The sequence below is a fragment of the Malus sylvestris genome, chromosome 10 (assembly GCF_916048215.2).
Source record: "Malus sylvestris chromosome 10, drMalSylv7.2, whole genome shotgun sequence".
NCBI classification, from domain to species: domain Eukaryota; kingdom Viridiplantae; phylum Streptophyta; class Magnoliopsida; order Rosales; family Rosaceae; genus Malus; species Malus sylvestris.
This window is the reverse complement of record NC_062269.1, coordinates 20,613,382-20,622,271: the sequence shown is the minus strand read 5'-3', so window position 1 is coordinate 20,622,271 and position 8,890 is coordinate 20,613,382. Positions and strand designations below refer to the sequence as shown.

General features: G+C 32.2%; 1 pseudogene; it reads left to right on the top strand.

Annotated features, from left to right (window-relative positions):
* Positions 1–2,271: 2,271 nt before the first annotated feature.
* On the top strand, positions 2,272–6,054 carry LOC126584311 (uncharacterized; annotated as a pseudogene).
* Positions 6,055–8,890: the final 2,836 nt, after the last annotated feature.

The window sequence follows — 8,890 nt, the reverse complement described above, 5'->3', positions numbered from 1 at the left end:
TATTACGTTTTATCAAAAATAATTTTTCATTATTTACCATAAACTTACTGATAACTCTCCCAGCATAGACTTTTTCAGCTCCTCAGGGACCTTTTTCCAAGACTCAAACTCGGCAGAACAATCCCTCCGCACCAAATTCCCAATGTCATAAATGAATTCGGCGTACACCTCAGCCAAATTTTTGCCTTCAAAGTACGGCACTTGCTTCCGTTGGTACCTCTCTACTCGCACTACAACTTTCTTTTTCCTAGAACCTTCCCCAGAATCGGCCATTCTTTTTTAAACAAAAAAAATTTGAAAACTTCGACTCTGAAATAAATGAGCCGTTGCGCAAAACTATAAGTCGTCGCACAAAATGCGTCATTAATGAGCAATAAATTGGAAGGTTTGAACGCATTCAAACAGAGCATTGCGCGACAAACACATGTATTCGTCGCGCAAGTTGTATTTGCACGACGAATTATCGTCGCGCAATATATTGAGCGACGAATAGAATAAAAGAATTGCAATTACAAAGTTTACGTAAACATAGATATCTATGTTTACGTAAACTTTGTAATTACAAACAAATATTCACAAACGATTTAATACCTCAAATATTTATTCTTAAATTAATTAATACTTTAAATATTTATTCTATAAATAATTAATACCTAATATATTATTCTAAAAATAGTTAATACCTTAAATATTTATTCTACAAATAATTTATGTCTTCATCCATACAATTATTTTCAGCATAACTACGATATTCATTAAAGATTAAAAACACATATAAACCATAGCCAGGGTGCTTACATTAGGTCTCAAAAAATAAAAAACAAAAAAAAAACCGAACAAGAATTCAAACCTAATTAAGTCCAAATACATAAATTAGAAAAAAAAAACCTTAAATTTAAAATTGTCGTACAAAACATAAACTTTAAACTACTATTTGGATGATCCTGCTTCATTCCGCAAGACTTCATAACGCCACATATTGTAACCTTCCTCCAACGCATCCTCCAGCAACTTCATCAATTGTTCTTTCGGTTCATCATCAAAAACATACTTACGCTGTTACACATATATACATATAATTAATTCCAACATATAACTAAAAATTTTGCAAACTAAATTATTGATCCATCAACAATATACTTACTAATAGTTCATCCATCACAAGCTTTTTCACATTTCCTAGCACATCTTTCCAAGAACGCCACTCAGCAGTGGGGTAATTATTCCTCATAGTACCAGCAATTGCACAAGCAAATGCAAAAAGTTCTCTCATATCATGCTCGTTGGCCTTGCGCACACTCTCATTGTTGTTTTTATCCACCATCTCAGCACGAACATAATTGTGAAGAAAAGGACAGTATAAGCGCCTATTTATAGCAAAGTTAGGATCTTTGCGTGACGAACTCTTTGTTAAGCAAACATCTACATTAAATAGCCTCAGATTTACCTTATTCAAATGTATTGGATGGTGAAAAGTTGGTGGAACTTGCGCGACGAATATTTGTCACACAAAAGTAACATTTCGTCGCGCAAGTGTTTCCCGCCAAATTAAATTACCCGCGTTTTCTTGCTGACTTTAAGCGACGACAAAAAATATTCGTCGCGCAAATTTAATTTATTTATTTTCTCTATTTTTTCTATTTTGCAAGACGAAGTATTTTTTTTTCACGCAAGTGCGTCTTGTGTGACGATTTTTTGTTCGTCGCGCAACCTATTTTTTTTACTAGTGTAAACAACAATTTCATTCATCAATAATCATTCGTAAGATTCATATCTCTAATTAATAATCAATAACTATATTAGTGTATTACTCTATGATTCTATATTAATTAAACAAAATATCGTATTAATTAATCAATTAGAGTTAGGAATATATAAATTTAGAAATTAAAAATTTGGGAGGCGCAAAATGCACCTCTGTGCTTTTTGATTGGTTTTCAAAATGGGGTGGGATTGAATGGTGTGAACGCAAAGAGGTAACGGGGACCAGTGGCCCCCACTTTAATTTTTTTGTATTCAACTAAATGGAACTGTGGCATTGCCTAAGAAATATTTTAAAATATTTCTAATCGCTAACCGAAACGGCGTCATCTAACTTAAGGATTTTCCAAAAAAAAAAAAAATTAAAACACTCAGTTGCATAGTAGCAACAGAAACCCCATGCTGAGCACCATCACTTCTTGTTAGACTAGAGGGGCGGAGCCACAACTTTTAGGCTTGATTTCCGGCGAAGGGAAGGGCGGCCCCTGTGTAGCTGCGCCACTGGCTGTAATGCAGTGGGGAAGATTGCAATTGGTCTGCTTGGTGGTGGTCTAATTCGTTGGGGTAGACAACATCGTTGTGAGGTTGAAATTTGGGGTTAGAAGATGTGATGAGTGTATTGATAAAATTGGAGGGTGAGGTTTTGGTGTGGGATATCTGGAGAGGTATTCTTGTTAGCAACAGGTCGAAGTAGGGGTAAGGTTGCGATTTTTTAAGAAAGGGCTGGGTTTCTGGTAAGAGGCTGGTTAGGGAATGGGGGCACAAAAAAAAGTAAAGAAAATTAAAACTTGATTCTTGACTGTAAGATTTTTTCCAATGGCCATGATGACTTGATCCCTAAGATCTGGAGTTAATTGATCCGGAGAGGATTTAATGAATGAAGCCGATCATCAATTTAAAATAAGGAAAACTAACCAAAAGGACTTGAAAACTTAAACTCTTAACCAAAAACCATATTGTACGTTTATTTAATCAAAAAGGACAAAGCCCACTTTTATATCAGCCCAACTTAAATGGCCCAACCTAAATAACAAGTTAATTTGTCAATTTTGCCCCTAACAGTTTTAGGTTAACTTACATTAATTAATCGTTAGTTTAGTTATTTTGAAATTAACACAACCGACTGGAACGGCTTTTCTTTTGCATTGCAAAGTTCTTCAATCTGCAAATTTTGAGAGTCAATTTTTGTGAATCGGGTGAAGGTTTTGAGAGTCGATTTTTTTGAAATCCTAATTTTTATTGTTGTTCGTTTAGGTATTTTGAAATAAGAATTATTCTTCAATTGAAGGTTCGTTGGAGGTTCTTAGGATTTTTTTTTTTTCGAAACTGAAGATTCTAAGAATTTTTTTTGGATTGATCTTCGTTGTTGTTCATTGTTTCACTGGAGTTCTGTAATTGATCACCGTACTTCATAGTTTCGTTGTTTGGAGGTAATTGGCACTGCATTACAGGTTCTGAGATTCTAGTTTCATAGTTTTTTGAGTTTTTGCATTGACTGATATATTTGGTCTTAATTTGTGTTCAAATTATAATTTATCAGGTAGTTGATTCTTGTTTTGAAGAATTTGCAGGTACATCTTGACTTGTTCATCACACTGGATGTGTTTAATTTTTCATAAATAGTGGATGTAGTTCTATAATAATTTATGAAACGGTTGTTATTAAAGTACTTTTTAGCTTTTAATTATGTTTTGTGATGTTTTGTTTTAGAAATATTGTTAGTTTTTTGTTCAATTTATATGAATATGAATATGATTTTCTGAAACAATTATTGTTTTGTTTTACAAATATTGAGTTTAGTTTTGCAACAGATTATTAAATAGTTTTTGTTGTGTTTTGCATTTTGTTGTTTTTTTTTTTTTTTTTGTTATCTGCATACAATATTTTGTGTACTGATTTATAATTGTTTGTTTTTTTGTTCATTAGTTATGGAGAATTGTAAACTAGCTCAGTTTACATATGGTGGTTTATTTGTTGTTAGTTCTATTTCATCAACATCTACATTCGATCATATTTGTATTGATATTTGTTCTAGGTTTAAGGGTTTGAGGCTTGGTTGGTTTGAGTTGAGATATGCTTTGAATGAAGATCCTACTTGTCTCCTAGATTGTGATGCCGATGTTATGAATATGTTGAATGTTCTTGATGCTGCTGGAAAATCCATCATAGAAATATTGGTTATTAATAAATGTGATGATTATATAGTTCAGTTACCTATGGAAAGCATATCAAGTTTTTAGGGGAGGTTGCGTTGATTTCCGAGATAAGTTGAAGAAGTTTTTTGTTGAATGTTGTTTTGAATTGAAATATTTGAAGAATGATAAGAATCTCATTAGCTCTAAGTGTTATAGGAAGGAATCCGATGGTTGTCTTTGCCATGTGTATGCATCCAAGTGTGATATTAATGACTTTTTTTCGTTATTCGGAAGTTGCATAATGTGCATACATGCAAGGGTATGATTCGAAAGAAGAAAAAACAAAGTTGTTGGACGGTAGTTTGTTGCTTCTCTCATCAAGGACAAGGTTCAATCAAATCCTTTTATTAAATCGAAGGAGATTATTTCAAACTTAAAACAGTTTTTTGGATTAGATATTGATTATGCTACTGCATACTTTGGCAAACAGAAGGCAATTTTTGAACTAAATGGTGATGATGTTGATGCTTATAAGTTCTTGCCTTGGTATGTCGAATATGCCCGTTCATGCAATCCCGGTTCTGTGTTTGAGCTTGAAGTTGTACCGGAGACTAATAGATTTCTTTGTTTGTTTGTTGCTTATGATGTATGGATATAAGGTTTCATGTTTTGTCGCCCGATGTTATTCATTGATGATACTTTTATCAAGAGCAAATACAAGGGCACACTTCTATCTTGTTGTGCAAAAAATGGGAACGGCGGTGAGTTAATACTTTCGAACTTTACATTCAATATTATTTGTTTTATTTGTTTTTTTTTGCTGTGCAAAAACATTTCATAAATAGTCGAAGCACAGTTTTACGAAATAATGCCATGACATTTATACTCGTAGTTCTATCACAGTTTGATAAGTTGTGGACAATTGCCTTTATTTATTTCTTTTTGTTGTGCATATATATTTGATTTTATTATTAAATAAGGGAAATAAAAGTTGCAGATATACTTCAAACACAATTTAAGAAATAGTTTAATCGGAGTTTCAAAAGTAGTTTATATTTTGACAGTACTTTTTTCCATTTTGTTGTGTAGAGATTTTTGAGGTTGCTTATGCTATTGTTGATTTAGAAACGAAAGCAAATTGGAGATTGTTCTTGTAAATATTAACTGGTATATTGAGGCTTCAAGATAGGGTGATCACGTTTATGTCAGATAGACATGATGGTATTTTGAAGAGTGTTGCAGAATTCTTTTCTGAGTCTTCACATTCATTTTGTATTGTTCATTTGAAACAAAACATTAATACTTTATTTCAAAAAGAGGCTGGTGGGGGGATAAAGAAGAAAATGATGAATCTTTTAGTAAATTGTGCGTATGCATGTACTCCATCTGAGTTTGATGATTACATGGTCGAATTCAAGGATAACGGACAAGGGCATGTGAAGAATTTTTTGTCTGATTTGCCCAAAGAGAACTATGCTATTGCCCATTTTCTTGGTAAAAGATGGGGAATGATGAGCAATGCACTTTCAAAATCTTTTAATGCCATGGTGTCGAATAGTCGTTGTATGCCACTTATGTATCTTCTAATGATGAATCTATTAGAGTTCGGCTGATGATTAGTATGGCTGACAAGAAGATTTTTTGTCAGACTATTCATACAATTTTGTGTCCAAAGAAAGAAAATGAGATGAAATTGTTGCTGAAGAAAGGCATGCATTGGATGATTAGTCGTTCTGATGAGGATCTTTTTTAAGTTAGGACATAATGGAATCAATTTGTTGTTTGTTTGGACAATAGGACATGCACTTGTGTGTAATGGCAGAATAATGGTTTTCCATGTTCTCATGCATTGCAAGTGTTGCAACATAATAGTCGTGATGTATACAAGTATGTTGATGATTACTGGAAAGTAAGCTTTTATCGGCAAACATGTCAGTTTGTGATGCATCCATTTTCAGATTTGGATAAGCCGAATGTTGACATTATCATAAATGGTGTGAGGCCTCCAATTACAAAGATTTTGTCTGAAAGACCAAAGAAAAGTATGATTAAATCTGCTGGTGAAATCAGCGGGACTAAGAAGACCGTCACTTGTAGTAGGTGTGGATGTTCGGAACATAACAAGGTTTCATGTAAAGTTGTTATACAAGTTGGTTGATCTTTTGAGAGATGAGAGTTTATTTGAGATATGAAATAGACTTTCATTTTGGAGACTGTTTTTTGTTTTGAATTGATATTTTGGAGGATGTAATTTTGCTTTTAGAACTTTGTTCGATTATTTCCAGTTTTTATGAAAACAATGTGTTGAGTTTGATAAACAGTTAATACATAGCCAAGTTTATGGCTTTGTGGTTTCAATATTTGTTTACTATTTCGTTTAGTTTTGAAATTAGTTGATAGTTATGTGCAATGACTTTAACTTTATATAAACTCACAGTATGTAATATGAGGTTTATTTGATTTTGATGAAACATATTTTTGAAAATGGATGTAAAAATAGCAATACTTATTTTTTCCAAAATAGTGTCGATAATTCCAGAAATAGTTGTTATTTTTTATGAAAGTGTCGATAATTTCAGAAATAGTTGTTATTTTTTTTATGAAATAGTGTCAATAATTTCATAAATAGTTGCCTATGAATGTTTATAGGGATACTTATTTTTAGAAAAAAAAAAGGTGAAAGTTTATGGCTTTAACATCTTATTAATGTTATTTTGCTATATAATTTTAGTCATTTTGTTGTTTAACATACATTTATACAAAGCAAATTATATGAAAGTTTAGATTATGAAATGTATGTGAAACCACATAAACTCTAAACTTGAACTATATGTAGTACATGTGAAACCACATTAAAAATAAACTAGTAGAATTTGTAATATATGTGAAACCACATTAAACTAAACTTGTAGAATTTGTAATATATGTGAAACCACTTTAAAACTAAGTTGTACTTTTAAGAAGTAAATGCACATCAGAATTACATATAATCCATATTCTGAATTTTGATTCTAATGTTCAATGCTTGTGAGTCTCTGTGAGATTTCGACAAATGCTTCTTATTCCTTTGTCCAGCTGAATTCATGGTTCATCAAATTGGTGATGATATCTTTGCGTGCCTTTTGAACTTGGTAATCTTTGATATGTCCTTGAACTTTCTTGTTCTTTGAGAGTTGATCAATGAAGCTTATCATGTATAACCCGCAATCTGACCTGAATTTACAAATATATTCAAGTTGTGAATGAATATGAGGAGTGAAGAAAAATGAAGCCATACAATACTTTAACTGGAACTATATGAAATTTTTACATTGTTTCTTAAATTGCAGAAAGCACAAAGCGTATGTAGAAGTAGAATTGTTGTAAATTATTTTTTTAATTACGAAGTTGATTTCTGTTGTGCATATGTTCTGTCTTCATTGACGTGGAATTCAAAATCACCTTTGATTGAATTGATTTTCTGCATTGTGTTTTGAACTGATTCCATAAGATTTGTATCATTGCTTGTGGATTCTGTTGCCTTGTCAAGCCAATATTGGACAAAGTTTCTTGCATAAAATTGTAGAGATCAATAATATACTTGTTTAAGTAAATATGATAGAGTTTTTTTAGGGATTGTTCATTGTTTTGCTTACCACTGTTGCTGCATTTTCCTAGTAGCAATCAAATTCCAGATCTTCATCTTTTGAACTTTGTCAAAGAGAATTGTAATGTGTCATTTCTGTAGTGTTGGTGTCCAAAACCACCAAGGAGAAGTGGTCGTAATGAAACAATGGGAAGAAAATCTTTGATACTTTTCCATATTGGTCCATCAATTGTCTGTATAGGCTTTACTTGTTTTGCATAGTCGCTTCAATGCTTTGTTTATTGATGTTGTGTTGGTTTAACGAAAATCATTTTTAGTTACGAATGATTCATGAACTAATGTCTAGGGTGATATGCATGAAACATCGTAACTACATATTTTATATGTTCATATAACTGTACACAGAGAACTTTAGTTGTATAATTTTTCAACATTATATTGTATGTAGCTGATTAAAAAGTTTTATGATGGATTTATATACTTAGAAATATTGTTGTGGAGACATAGAAGTTCATTTGTTCCTTTGTGTACTCTTTTTCTCTTTTCATGTAGCAAAAAGAATCAACTATCTGAGTTGATATTGGTTCGTTTGTCATCAAACTGTGTAGGTCTTCTTTCAACACCATTATTCAGTAATAGTTGAAATCTGTACTTTCTGTTGTCCAATATTCATTGCTGCAAAAAAGTAAAAAAAGTTTTAGAAATTATAATAATTTGGTATTGTTGTACAAGGAAAGCTTTTTTTGTACACTAAACGTTGGTTTAAGAGTGTTCATGGTACTCACGTGTTCTCTGTTAAGCTAAACTAAATTAATCTCCTTCTGTCCTCTGGTTTAAGCATATAGTACACTTGCAATTGGGTCCATTGTATACTTTTGTCTCTGTAATTTATTGGTGAAAAGTCATCCAGCTGTGATGAAGGCTCGTCTTTTAAATTTAGAGTAAACTAGAAAATATGCCAGCGCGGTGCTACAAGACTTGAATGTACCAGCCTTAACTGCATGAATAAGACACATTTAACCTGAATAAATTAAACATAACCATGAATGAACAGAGGAATAGATGAGTGAAAGGGGTCGGTAATATAAGTAGCTTGGTTTTTATATACATTCAACATAGCTGATATGAAAAGATATTGTACAATTAACAGGACAAAATTGAACATTCTTGATTACAAAGGATGTGGTTGCAAAAAATCCTCTGTTTCCATAAGAAACAGAAGCAACATTCAACCAATTTACATGATAAGAACCGTAAATTGGCATCGCGACAAAAGGGGATCGACTAAACCAGGTTGAATCAGAGAACTACTTCAAAGTTCAGATGGAAGTAAAAAATCAAATGAGCTACAGGCTTAAGGTCATAACCACAGATGAATGAAGGGCTATTAACTTAACATTTAGAAATA